The sequence below is a fragment of the Oncorhynchus gorbuscha genome, linkage group LG13 (genome assembly GCF_021184085.1).
Source record: "Oncorhynchus gorbuscha isolate QuinsamMale2020 ecotype Even-year linkage group LG13, OgorEven_v1.0, whole genome shotgun sequence".
In the NCBI taxonomy this organism is placed as follows: Eukaryota; Metazoa; Chordata; class Actinopteri; order Salmoniformes; family Salmonidae; genus Oncorhynchus; species Oncorhynchus gorbuscha.
In genome coordinates, this window is record NC_060185.1 from 68,933,057 (window position 1) to 68,948,159 (window position 15,103).

The 15,103-nt window shown below is 43.5% G+C and overlaps 1 protein-coding gene across 2 annotated transcripts in view; it reads right to left on the reverse strand.

Moving 5' to 3' along the window:
* The window catches only part of LOC123993407 (neuronal acetylcholine receptor subunit alpha-7-like), a 75,076-nt gene that overhangs the window by 52,524 nt on the left and 7,449 nt on the right, over positions 1–15,103 (reverse strand). The gene's annotated exons all lie outside the window — the stretch shown is intronic.

The window sequence follows — 15,103 nt, forward strand, 5'->3', positions numbered from 1 at the left end:
ATGAAACCCAAAAGGGTTCTTTCTACCTGCAACAAAAAAGGGTTCTTCAAAGGGTTCTCTTTTGGGGACAACCGAAAAACCCTTTTAGGTTCTAGATAGCACTTTTTTTCTAAGTATATAGCCACTGTTATGGATTGGTTCATAGAGGACTGTATAGAATACAGATAGAGACAAGCAGACGTAGTCTACAGTACATGTTGGTTTGGGATTCAAACATCTCGCCCCATTGCACAGCCAACCCCAGACGGAGCGAACTGTGGAAGACAAGCACTGCTGTTCACATCATTCACACAGACACACACACACACACAGACACACACACACACACACACACACACACACACACACACACACACACACACACACACACACACACACACACACACACACACACACACACACACACACACACACACACACACACACACACACACACACACACACACACACACACACACACACACACACACACACACACACACACACACACACACACACACACACACTCAGTCATATACATACACCCCACTGACAGTCTCATATGCATATAAAAGAGAGACAGAGAAAACAAGGAGGGTTAGCAAAGGAATGCAGGGAGACAGGTACAGTGCATGGGAAAGTGCAAGAATAGAGAGAGAAAGAAGATGGAGACGTATCTCTGTAACAGCGTGTTGCTGATGAGGTCCATTAGGCCCATAATGTGGTGAGTTATAGCAGGACAGGACTCTACTGGAGGTGAGAGAGAGAGAGAGAGAGAGAGAGAGAGAGAGAGAGAGAGAGAGAGAGAGAGAGAGAGAGAGAGAGAGAGAGAGAGAGAGAGAGAGAGAGAGAGAGAGAGAGAGAGAGAGAGAGAGATGTATCTCTGTAACAGCGTGTCGCTGACGAGGTCCATTAGGGCCATAGTGAGGTAAGTTATAGGTGGTCATGACTCTACTGGAGGTCAGAGAAAGAGAGAGAGAGGAGAGAGAGAGAAGAGAAGGAGAGAGAGAGAACAGAAAGATAAGGAGAGAGAGAGAACAGAAAGATAAGGAGAGAGAGAGAAGGAGAGAGAGAGAACAGAAAGATAAGGAGAGAGAGAGGAGAAGGAGAGAGAGAGAACAGAAAGATAAGGAGAGAGAGAGAACAGAAAGATAAGGAGAGAGAGAGAAGGAGAGAGAGCGAGAGGATAAACCTGAATGCTGCAGCACTTAGCCACTTATTCATCTATAGACATTAATCTATACAACACACGTGTACTGTATTAAAACATATATAGTACTGTCACAGATCCCTCCGGAACTTTCATTACGCACACCTGTCCTCTATTTCCACTGATTGTATTTGTATATATGTGCCCTTTGGTTTCCATTGGGCGGCCGATTATTGTATGTCCGTTGGTGCGTGTAAGTACCTGTGCTGTGTGTCTTGGCTTTCGTGCCCTTGTGGATCATGCAGATGATTACGGGTCTCGTCCCGTGTGTTAATCATTGTGTGCGTGTGTTATTTATTCAAGGTACTCCTCGCTCTTTTGTTTGTGTTTTTGTATAGTGCTTGTTTGGTCTTCTTCCCCGAGGCCTTACTCCAGAATCTCTTCATACCAATGTGACAAATACATACATACAATGCATTCGGAAAATATTCAGACCACTTCTCTTTTTGCAATTTTTGTTACGTTGCAGCCTTATTCTAAAATAAATCCTTAACCTTCAAAGCTAAAACAGGTTCAGACATTTTTGCAAATTTCTGAAAAATAATAACAAACAGAGAGATCCTTGATGAAAACCTGCTCCAGAGCACTCAGAACTTCAGACTCGGGCGAAGCTTCACCTTCCAACTGGACAATGACCCTAAGCACACAACCAAGACAACACAGGAGTGACTTCTGGACAAGTCTCTGAATGTCCATTAATAGCCCAGCCAGAGCCCAATTTAACATCTCTGGAGAGACCTAGAAATAGCTCTGCTATAGCTGGGCTATCCATATTCACATCAATGCATACAATGTGTGTACTTGTATATAGTAACTATCAGCAACACAGCACCCAATGTATAACACATAGGCCTATGGGTTCTGAAAAGGTGTTGAGATGTCATCTACATACTGTACATCCACATTTGTCCACAATAGACATCAATGTATGTGCATGTCAACTGCACGCTCTGCAGCCTTGCAGAAACTAGAGCCTTGCAGAAACTAGAGAAACTTTGCCTCTTTCATGTTTTACTCCTCTCTGATATGCAAAGTGGGGAATATATACACTAGAGGTGTATCGGCATGGCCAATTAATTAGGGCCGATTTCAAGTTTTCATAACAATTGGTAATCGGCCTTTTTGGATGCTGATTATGGCCGATTATGTTGCATTCCTTGAGGAGACTGCATGGCAGGTTGACCACCTGTTACATAAGTGCAGCAAGGAACCAAGGTAAGTTGCTAGCTAGCAGCCTCCCGGGTGGCGCAGTGGTTAAGGGCGGTGTACTGCAGCACCAGCTGTGCCATCAGAGTCCCTGGGTTCGCGCCCAGGCTCTGCTGTAACCGGCCGCGAACGGGAGGTCCGTGGTAGCGACGCACAATTGGCCTAGCGTCGCCCGGGTTAGGGAGGGCTTTGCCGGTAGGGATGTCCTTGTCTCATCGCGCACCAGCGACTCCTGTGGCGGGCCGGGCGCAGTGCGCGCTAACCAAGGTGGCCAGGTGCACAGTGTACCCTCCGACACATTGGTGCGGCTGGCTTCTGGGTTGGATGCGCGCTGTGTTAAGAAGCAGTACGGCTGGTTGGGTTGTGTATCGGAGGACGCATGCCTTTCAACCTTCGTCTCTCCCGAGCCCAGCTCCCCGCATATCCTGCGCCGGCTTTGCGCACTATGTCTCCGGTGCGTCTGCACAGCCCAGTGTGTCCTGTGCCAGCGCCCCACATTTGCCGAGCGAAGGTAACCATCCAGCCATGACGGGCTGTGCAGGTCCGGAGCCTCCAGCAACGGTCCCCAGTCTGGGGCCTGCAGCGAGGGTCCCCAGTCCGGGGCCTGCAGCGAGGGTCCCCAGTCCGGGGCCTGCAGTGAGGGTCCCCAGTCCAGAGGCGCCACCAAAGTGGGGGGAGCCAGAGGTGGAGCAGGGTCTGCGTCCCTTACCGGAGCCGCCACCGAAGTAGATGCGCACACGGACCCTCCCCTATAGAGTTAGGTTTTGCGGCCGGAGTCCACACCTTGGGGGGGTTGGGGGGGGGGTACTGTCACACCCTGGCAATAGAGAGGCTTTTATTCTCTATAATGGTTAGGGTCAGGGTGTGACTAGGGTGGGCATTCTAGTTACTTTATTATACTATGTTTTCTGTTTCTATGTTTTGGCCGGGTATGGTTCTCGATCAGGGACAGCTGTCTATCATTGTCTCTGATTGGGAATCATACTTAGGCTGCCTGTTTTGCCACCTTAGTTGTGGGTAGTTGTCTTTGTTAGTGGCCTGTGTAGCCGAAGTAAGCTTCACGGTCGTATCCTTATTCTTTGTTTTGTTGGCGACATTTATAAATAAAAATGAATGTATGCTCACCATGCTGCACCTTGGTTCGGTCATTTCCACCCTGACGACGTTCGTGACACACTGTGTTTTTGCATTATTTAAACCAAATTGAGTATGTTTCATTATTTATTTGAGACCTAATAGATTTTATTTATGTATTAATTAAAATAAAAGTGTTCATTGTTCATTCAGTATTGTTGTAATTGTCATTATTACAAAAAAAAATATATATATATATAAAAATCGGCTGATTAATCGTTATCGACTTTTTTTGGGCCCTCCAATAATCGTATTGGCGTTGAAAAATCATAATCGGTCAACCTCTAATATACACACACCTAAACTAATAAGGTGAATGATGACAGATTAAAAACTCACTCTGTGTGCGTCCAAAATGGCACCCTAGCTATTCCTTATATAGTGTGCTACTTTTGATCAGAGCCCTTTGTGTGTTTATGGAGTCACCATGGGCCCTGGTAAAAAAAACAGTGCACTATATAGGGAATAGGGCACCATTTGAGACGCACCCTCTCGCACTCCAAGCTCTCCCAGAGGAAAGCCTTGTGAAGATGTGGTTAAATGACTTACAGGCTGGGATGTGGTAATCTAATGAAACATGTTACACAAACTTGAATTCCCAAACAGAATATCAACATGGTGTAACACAGCTTACAACAGGACTCGGTAAGGCTACTCTATGAGCTTGTTTTCTTTAAAGAGCCATGAGAAGCAGAGAGGCTGAGGCTTCATCTAGCAGACGCTGCATGGTACTCAATCAAACACAGAGAGATGAAAGGAAGGAACACAGAAAGTCATGTCTCAGATAACATCTGTGAGGATCTCTCTCTGCATCTTCTCCATCTCTCCATTTTTTACCTCACCATCTCCCTCTTTCTCTTCATCTCTCCCTCTCCATCCCCCAATAAAAGTGTGATAACATAAGCTACTCATTAAAGCTCCTCAGTTACATGACTGCCCGTAGGATTGTAGCGGCTCCTTGACTGACAAAGAGAAAGTCAACTCTGATTGGTTCTGGTTGGTTTTTAAGTGAGTTTGTGTGTTTATGGAGTCACAAACGACATACAACACACACTCACAGAACACATACACTCTCCTGATATGCATCATCTCTTTATTCCATTAGAAAAACGGCATCTCTGTGGTCTCAGTGTCTGTCACACACGCTCACACACACACTCACACACGGGAGGAGATTTAAATGGCAAGACCTTTCCTGTTATTAACCAGGGATTCGATAGACCTCCCTTAGACCGCTCTTGTGCCCACCGAAGGAGAGGTGGGGAGGAGTGATTTAATGGATAGAGTATCTCTCCGTCTCTTCCTATCAGTCTCTGTTTGTGAGACCATCTGCAACTAACCGTGAGACAAACTTCTGTGTTTAACAATTAAAACATTAAATTTAAGCTACAGAGTCTAAAAATAGCTACTGTATTTTCCCTCGTAATTGTAGAGAATTTATTCATGTTGTGACTGGTAAACAGGGAGTGCAGTGTTTAAACTGTGTTGTGGTCCATGCGAACCTATTTGATTGTCCCGGGATGGATAATTGGTAACATTGGAATGTAACTTAAGGCATGGTTTAGCACCTTGATTGAGATGTTTATCTCCTGAAAATGTGTGTCGTGTCATTCATGCCTTTATGATGTTAATTAAGTGAAGTGCATTATGGGTAAAACCAGGCACGTGCACAGATAGAGCACTATGGCCCTGGGTAAAACTCTTAATTTCCTGTTGTGGCCAGACAGGGGTTGGTTGAGCTATGATTGCTGCTGCTCATGCACTTGCTATCAGGCATTATTGAGGCTTGGGTTGAGTCACTGCTTTTAACTTATTGATTTCCATCCAGTTTACTCTTTGTCCTGCTTGTGATTTTGTAAATATCGTAAGTAAGTTTTGCGCTTATCCTATTTTATCAACGGCCTACCTCACAATGGGTAAGTAGGCCTATTCACTTTCCTCAGAGTAACAACTGCTCCTTCTTCCATATTCAACTGGCCTTCAGATACTTTAGTTACAAAATTACTACTCAAACAGTGAATTAACACCGCTGCACTCTAAGTCTAAAGTGAAGTGTTCAATCTATCGTAAATCATGAAACACTCCTCTTTGGGGACGTTAAGTTTCATTGCGCTCGGATCGAATCAAATCAAACTTTATTTGTCAAACGTGCCGAATACAACAAGCGTAGACTTTAGCGTGAAATGCTTAACTACAAGCCCTTAACCAACTGCCGAGCAGTTGCCATACCAGGCTGTGATGCAACTGGTCAGGATGCTCTCGATGGTGCAGCTGTAGAACCTTTTGAGGATCTGGGGACCCATGCCAAATCTTTTCAGTCTCCTGAGAGGGAAAATGTTTTGTTGTGCCCTCTTCACAACTTTCTTGGTATGTTTGGACCATGATAGTACGTTGGTGATGTGGACTCCAAGGAACTTGAAACACTCAACCCGCTCCACTACAGCCCTGTTGATGTTAATGGGGGCCTGTTCGGCCCGCCTTTTCCTGTAGTCTACGATCAGTTCTTTTGTCTTGCTCACATTAAGGGAGAGGCTGTTGTCCTGGCACCACACTGACAGTTCTCTGATCTCCTCCCTAAAGGCCATTTCATCGTGTTTTGGTGATCAGGCCTACGACTGTTGTGTCGTCAGCAAACTTAATGATGGTGGTGGAGTCGTGTTTGGCCACGCAATCGTGGGTGAACAGGGAATACAGGAGGGGACTAAGTACATACCCCTGTGGTGCCCCAGTGTTAAGGATCAGTGTGGCAGACGTGTTGTTGCCTACTCTTACTCCTACAGCCTATCATCAACAGCCATCATTGATACGGCCAGGTCCTAATGTCCAGGTATTGGTGCCATTAGAGAGGTGAAAGGTCAGTCATGGCCAGTCAGGTCCTGATTGATTAGTAGTGATCACTTCTGATGTGACCTCATTCATAAGGCATTGTTAGGGTGATGATGACAATAGCCCATTGAATCACATTATACTAGAGATAGCGTCCCAAAAACATTTTAGAAATGTCTATTAATATATAATGAGCAAAAGTCACACCTACAGTATTTTCTAGAATATCAAAGTATCACAAATGTCAATATCAAATACTACAGGAAATGTGTTATACAAACACTTATCAGACCTGATGCATACTGTATCAATTAATTGCAAGTGGATTGATTTTTGTATTACAGATTTATGGGTATCTAGTATAGAAATGAGATGGATATACTCCATCCTTGGCTCTGATTGGACAGATAGTGAAAAGGGCCCTGTGAAAGACAGATTTAGAGATGAGGGAGTGTGAAAGAAAGAGAAACACTTCTCTGAAGTGGTGATGCTCAATATTTACATTTGAACCTATCAAGGGGATGAACAGAGGAAGGCAGATAAATTGAGAGAAGAAGCTATATGGATAGGAAGTGAGTGTCAAGAAAAGCAGAGTCTCCTAATCCCGCTCTAACTCACCCTGACACTTTTTATGACCCTCTCTCTCTCTCTCTCAATTCAACTCAAGGGCCTTTATTGGCATGAGAAACATATGAAATGGATAAACAAAATTGGATTAAAAAAACTATGAGCAGTAAATATTACACTCACACAAGTTCCAAAATAGAGACATATCAAATTGTAACAATGTGCAAAATAGTTAAAGTACAAGGGGAATTAATAAACATAATTAATAAACAGTTGTATTTACAATGGTGTTTGTTCTTCACTGGTTGCCCTTTTCTTGTGGCAACAGGTCACAACTCTTGCTGCTGTGATGGCACACTGTGGTATTTCACCAAGTAGATATGTGTCACACCCTGACCATAGTTTGCTTTGTATGTTTCTATGTTTTGTTTGGTCAGGGTGTGATCTGAGTGGGCATTTATGTTGGATGTCTTGTTTGTCTGTTTCTGTGTTTGGGCCTGATATGGTTCTCAATCAGAGGCAGGTGTTAGTCATTGTCTCTGATTGGGAGCCATATTGAGGTAGCCTGTTTTGTGTTGGGTTTTGGTGGGTGATTGTTCCTGTCTATGTGTTTGCACCAGATAGGCCTGTTTCGGTTTTTCACATTTCTTGGTTTTGTTAGTCTATTCATGTATAGTTTCTTTATTAAAGAACCATGAATAATAACCATGCTGCGTTTTGGTCCGCCTCTCCTTTGACACAAGAAAACCGTTACAATATGGGAGTTTATCAAAATTGGATTTGCTTTCGAATTCTTTGTGGGTCTTTGTAATCTGAGGGAAATATGTGTCTCTAAAATGGTCATACATTTGGCAGGAGGTTAGAAAGTGCAGCTCAGATTCCCCCTCATTTTGTGGGCAGTGTGCACGTAGTCTGCCTTCTCTTGAGAGACAGTTCTGCCTACGGCATCATTTCTCAATAGCAAGGCTATGCTCACTGAGACTGTACAGTCAAATATTTCCTTAATTTTGGGTCAGTCACAGTGGTCAGGTGTTCTCTCTCTCTCTCTCTCTCTCTCTCTCTCTCTCTCTCTCTCTCTCTCTCTCTCTCTCTCTCTCTCTCTCTCTCAGGCCCCCATTAACATCGACAGGGCTCTCTCTCTCTCTCTCTCTCTCTCTCTCTCTCTCTCTCTCTCTCTCTCTCTCTCTCTCTCTCTCCTGCTGTTTTCTCTGCTTGAGCTGTGAGCTATGTGCCTGAATCACCAGCAACCCAATCACAGCACACCTCAGGCATCTACACACACACACTAATACGTGTCTTTTGATCCCAGATTATTGTCCAGACAGGGCATAAAAACCCCAAAGCAATTTCCAGACACATACACGCATACATGTTCCAGCTAAAACCCACATTTTATATTAATATGGATATTAACCTTATAACTTACTTGAGCTTAGTAAAATACATAAAATCCTAATGGTGTGAATAATCTATTTCTTACTAGGGCCAGGAATCATGAATCTCAGCCATGTCTACAATGTCCTAAAGAGGAATTCCTTGTTACTTTGTTACAAATACAGTCATTCCTAGTCTGGACAGGTGAGAGGAGTGTCTCACTGTTCACTGACAGCAGGTTTCTCTCTGAGGTATTGGAGTTCTCACAGTCACAGGACAGAGTGAAAGAACTGAAGAGAACAGAGGAAGGGAACGAGAGAGAGAATGGCAGGCAAGTTTGTGGGTGTTAGAGTGGCGAGAGTGGGAGGGGATATGAGGGGAGGGGAGGGTTAGGTAAAGTGGTATACTTAAGAGTCAGTCATAACTCCACAGTTAGACTTGGAGCTGCACAGCCCACACACTAACACGTAATTCATTTATACCCTCAGCAAGAATGACAGACAATAAACAACCATCTCTCTCCATCTGTCATTCTCCATATCCCCTTCCCCTCTCCCACCTCTCTCTCTCTCTGTCTATCTGTCACTTCCTTGATCTCTCTTTCCTCTCCATCTCTCAATCTAGGCATTAATATTAAAGCTCTTTTTGGTTCAGCTGTCCTGTCACCCAAACCTTACTGATTCACCGAGTCTCTGTTCAACCGCCCTAATAGTGAGTAACATTTGTTCACCATAGCATGCAGAAAATACTACATGCAGTTCTGTGTTGCTATTTTTAAACAGCTCCAAGTTGGACATGCTTACTGGCATGGAGCGTGTGCTGTGCAAGTGAAGTGTTCAGGATTCTTTTAAAAATATTTTTTGCTGTATTTTACCCCCTTTTTCTCCCAATTTCAATTATGACCTTGTCTCATCGTTGCATCTTCCCAACAGGCTCGGGAGATGCAAAGGTCGAGTCATGTGTCCTTCGAAACATGACCCGCGCTCCTTAACACCCGCCTGCTTAACCCGGAAGCCAGCCACACCAATGTATCAGAGGAAACACTGTTCAACTGACGACCAAAGTCAGCCTGCAGGCATCCGGACCACCACAAGGAGTCGCTAGAGTGCGATGAGCCAAGTAAAGCCCCCCTGGCCAAACCCTCCCCTAACAAGGACGACGCTGGGCCAGTTGTGTGCCGCCCTATGGGATTCCCAGTCACGGCCGGTTGTGACACAGCCTGGGATCAAAAGGATTAGCTTTAAAAGAGATCTGAGCTGATATAGTCTTGAAAATCAGACCCTAGGCAACAGTGACTAGGGTCTGGTTTCAATGACGGACTCTTTAGACATAGAGGAACTACTTCACTGCCTGTGTTACTACCTTACCCGCTTCAATAAAATACAGAATAGTAGCTCGAAAGATGAATATCATCACGGGAGTCATTTTAAATTAGTGCATTTCACAAGGGGCTAGTTTGCATTAACTACCTTCACTAAAACCACTTCAAAGGTTTTGCCTGCAAACTTTGGTTTCAAATCGCAATGTTTTGGTATGTGTCTGCCTCGTGATATGTTGGGGAGTTGTCTGTCTGAAGAAGAGCCTCCCCAGTTTTGTTTTTCTTTAACAAAGTTGTCAAAAGAGTACGTCTGGTAGGCTGAGAAAGCCTGAAGAAGAAGTGTCCTAATAGATTATCTAGTGATGATGGTTCCCCGCCTTGTAGACGTATAAAGAGCGTTGTCTGTGTGCTAATGTGTTCTTCCTTGTGGGCTGATTTACCCTGAACACATGAATCAGGAAATAAGCCTCTGTTCTGGGTAGCATCTGCAAACAGAAGCTGAGAAAATCCCCCCACATCACACACACACACACACACACACACACACACACACACACACGCACACACACACACACACACAAGAGTGGCTGACACTCTCATACCCCTCCTTCCTTCCATCGCTCCATTCCTCAGTGATCATGCCCCATCTGAGACTCTTTACTGGGTCAGTACACTCAGATGTGCATCCCACATTCAGCTCCAGACACAAGGCACAGGCTGAAGCCTAGAATTAAGAGTTCCCCCTACTGCACCAAGACAGACAGGCAGTGGGTGTAATTCTTGGGCAGACTGGTCCATATAGGCAGAACTGAACTACTATTGATGACTAGGCTAATTATACCAATTCATAATCACTTAACTACTGTGTCACTGTAGCTAAAACAAGGGTGCATAACAAGGGTCCGTCCCTAAGGAGACTTGGCCATGCCAGGCACACAGAACAAGGGTCCCTACGGAGAGTCCCTAGAGTCAGATTAGTCCCAATGGACATGGAGTCGGGAGACCAGTATGTGTAGGTTAGTAGTTAGAGCTCGACCAATATTTAGATATTATTTAGATCATATTTATTTTTTGGGTCCGACACCGATTCCGATTTTCGGGGGGACAAAACTTACTGCCGATATACGGTTTAACAGCAGGGAAATTAAAACATGTAATTTTCCACACTGAATTCTCATAAATTGCCATTGAAAAGTGCTATTTTTTTATTTTTTTTATTTAACTTTTATTTAATCGTGGAGTCATACTAAAACCAAGGTCTCTTTTACAGATGAGCCCTAAATTAGAGAAGTTACAGAAAATACACAAATCAGAATATTAATACAAAGTGCAAGCAGAAAGAAAAACACGGTGATAAAAAACAAACTCATTCATAAGTAATAAGGTCCTGAATCAGCTGTCTGAATGGTCCTAGAGGCACCAGAACATCACATTCATCAGTAATAAGGTCCTGAATCAGCTGTCTGAATGGCCCTAGAGGCACCAGAACATCACATTCATCAGTAATAAGGTCCTGAATCAGCTGTCTGAATGGTCCTAGAGGCACCAGAACATCACATTCATCAGTAATAAGGTCCTGAATCAGCTGTCTGAATGGTCCTAGAGGCACCAGAACATCACATTCATCAGTAATAAGGTCCTGAATCAGCTGTCTGAATGGCCCTAGAGGCACCAGAACATCACATTCATCAGTAATAAGGTCCTGAATCAGCTGTCTGAATGGCCCTAGAGGCACCAGAACATCACATTCATCAGTAATAAGGTCCTGAATCAGCTGTCTGAATGGCCCTAGAGGTACCAGAACATCACATTCATCAGTAATAAGGTCCTGAATCAGCTGTCTGAATGGCCCTAGAGGCACCAGAACATCACATTCATCAGTAATAAGGTCCTGAATCAGCTGTCTGAATGGTCCTAGAGGCACCAGAACATCACATTCATCAGTAATAAGGTCCTGAATCAGCTGTCTGAATGGCCCTAGAGGCACCAGAACATCACATTCATCAGTAATAAGGTCCTGAATCAGCTGTCTGAATGGTCCTAGAGGCACCAGAACATCACATTCATCAGTAATAAGGTCCTGAATCAGCTGTCTGAATGGCCCTAGAGGCACCAGAACATCACATTCATCAGTAATAAGGTCCTGAATCAGCTGTCTGAATGGCCCTAGAGGCACCAGAACATCACATTCATCAGTAATAAGGTCCTGAATCAGCTGTCTGAATGGCCCTAGAGGCACCAGAACATCACATTCATCAGTAATAAGGTCCTGAATCAGCTGTCTGAATGGCCCTAGAGGCACCAGAACATCACATTCATCAGTAATAAGGTCCTGAATCAGCTGTCTGAATGGCCCTAGAGGCACCAGAACATCACATTCATCAGTAATAAGGTCCTGAATCAGCTGTCTGAATGGCCCTAGAGGCACCAGAACATCACATTCATCAGTAATAAGGTCCTGAATCAGCTGTCTGAATGGCCCTAGAGGCACCAGAACATCACATTCATCAGTAATAAGGTCCTGAATCAGCTGTCTGAATGGCCCTAGAGGTACCAGAACATCACATTCATCAGTAATAAGGTCCTGAATCAGCTGTCTGAATGGCCCTAGAGGCACCAGAACATCACATTCATCAGTAATAAGGTCCTGAATCAGCTGTCTGAATGGTCCTAGAGGCACCAGAACATCACATTCATCAGTAATAAGGTCCTGAATCAGCTGTCTGAATGGCCCTAGAGGCACCAGAACATCACATTCATCAGTAATAAGGTCCTGAATCAGCTGTCTGAATGGTCCTAGAGGCACCAGAACATCACATTCATCAGTAATAAGGTCCTGAATCAGCTGTCTGAATGGCCCTAGAGGCACCAGAACATCACATTCATCAGTAATAAGGTCCTTAATCAGCTGTCTGAATGGCCCTAGAGGCACCAGAACATCACATTCATCAGTAATAAGGTCCTGAATCAGCTGTCTGAATGGCTCTAGAGGCACCAGAACATCACATTCATCAGTAATAAGGTCCTGAATCAGCTGTCTGAATGGCCCTAGAGGCACCAGAACATCACATTCATCAGTAATAAGGTCCTGAATCAGCTGTCTGAATGGCCCTAGAGGCACCAGAACATCACATTCATCAGTAATAAGGTCCTGAATCAGCTGTCTGAATGGTCCTAGAGGCACCAGAACATCACATTCATCAGTAATAAGGTCCTGAATCAGCTGTCTGAATGGCCCTAGAGGCACCAGAACTACACATTCATCAGTAATAAGGTCCTGAATCAGCTGTCTGAATGGCCCTAGAGGCACCAGAACATCACATTCATCAGTAATAAGGTCCTGAATCAGCTGTCTGAATGGCCCTAGAGGCACCAGAACATCACATTCATCAGTAATAAGGTCCTGAATCAGCTGTCTGAATGGCCCTAGAGGCACCAGAACATCACATTCATCAGTAATAAGGTCCTGAATCAGCTGTCTGAATGGCCCTAGAGGCACCAGAACATCACATTCATCAGTAATAAGGTAATTATGACATAACATTGAAGGTTGTGCAAAGTAACAGCAATTTTTAGACTTATGGATGCCACCCGAACGGTTCCATATTTCAGTGAAAGAATAAACGTTTTGTTTTTTTGAAATGGCACAAATGTTCAGATAAGCATTAGATTCACTTTTTTATCCTATACATTGAATATTGATTACCGATGGAGCGGTAGGCCAATATCGGCCAATAATGTCAGTGAACTGAAGTATCGGTTGGGCTCTATTAGTAGTTCCCTATAGGTCCGTGGTCATCAGGCCAGAAGCCAACAAACACATAGGGACAGACCACAGGGATATAAAAAAATATACAATATATAACTTTATAGTATGGAACATTAGATTGTATGGAACACAAGATCTAAGAACACAAGAACAGAGTATCGGAATTGAGAACACATGAGCTCAGAGCATCATGTATGGAACAAAACATATTGCCTGCAAAGCTAATGTATATTCTACTCATTCTTAGTCTATGCATCAGAGGGACAGTTAGGAACACAAGGTCTCAAAAAGACCAGCAGAATATCGAACAGCAGGGGCCATAAGCCTATGTTGTAAACTTTCATTCATCAGTTGTAGCAACATCTTGATGGGTACAGGGAAAATTTGTAGTAGCCTAAACCTATAGCTGTTACATTGAACTGGGTGTATGAAATATGTATGACAGTCCTCCAATTTGATGTAATAGAAATAAGGCCATGCTCGTGAACAAAATAATCCGCCTCCCTCATCTTAAACTGCACCGACCGCCATTGAAACAGACATAAATAAAATAATTCAAAATACTAAATATAAAACAGGTTGTTGCGTTGTGGCCATAGACATATAATCCATAGAATGGTTTTGGAAACTCTAACCATGGCAAACTCCTGGGAACACTATGGCTGCCAGTACTGACTTGAATGGGAACTGCTATCTATGGATTATATTTCTATGGTTGGTTGCGGCTCTCAGTTTGCCTTTCGTAAATTTCCAAAATACAAAATCGCAAGAAAACTGTAGAGTTTGGAAAGCAAATGCCTACTCCTGAAAAGAGAAGACTAATCTGTCATTTGAATGTATTAAAAAAGATTCTGCTAATGTCAGCTAGCATGTAAAGAACATGGAATTGCATGAAATGTGTTTCTAAAAGGCCCCCAAAAATCCACAGACCCTGCAAAAAAAAATCCCCATGTGTGGTAAACCTAACAACGCATATGCTCAAGTGTATGCCACTACGAAAATGTGATTATAGATGCATGCAATGGTAAATGGTATTGCTCCCCAACTCAAAACATCTACCAGCGGCTATGCAAACATTCACACACACACACAAACAAACACACACAGTAACCCCTGTGGGAGGTGAAGAGAAGCAGACAGACAGATATCTCATTGTTAGAGCTGGGACGATAATCCCAAAATGATTGACACCGACCATACCGATCATCTATCGCAGGGTTTTTAGCTGATATCATTCATTACGATAAGTAGCTGTATACTACAAGCATCAAACTAACAGTAGTACTTTAAATCATTTTTAAAAACTCTGGTGCACATTAATGTTATAAAGTTAGTGTTCTATGTATCATTATCGCATCAATTCAGGCAATTTATCGCAATATGTATTTTGGTCCATACAGTGCCTTCGGAAAGTATTTGAACCCATTGACTTTTTCCACATTTTGTTACGTTACGGACAAAATCGAAAATTGATTAAATAAAATCTACACACAATATACCATAATGACAAAGCAAAAACAGGGTTCTACATATTTTTGCACATTTATTAAAAGTAAAGAACAGAAATACCTTATTTTACATAAGTATTCTGACCCTTTGCTATGAGACTCGAAATTGAGCTCAGGTGCATCCTGTTTCCATTGATTATCCTTGAGATGTTTCTACAACTATCTATGATGTTTCTAAAACAGGCGCCCACCTGTCTATATAAGGTCCCACA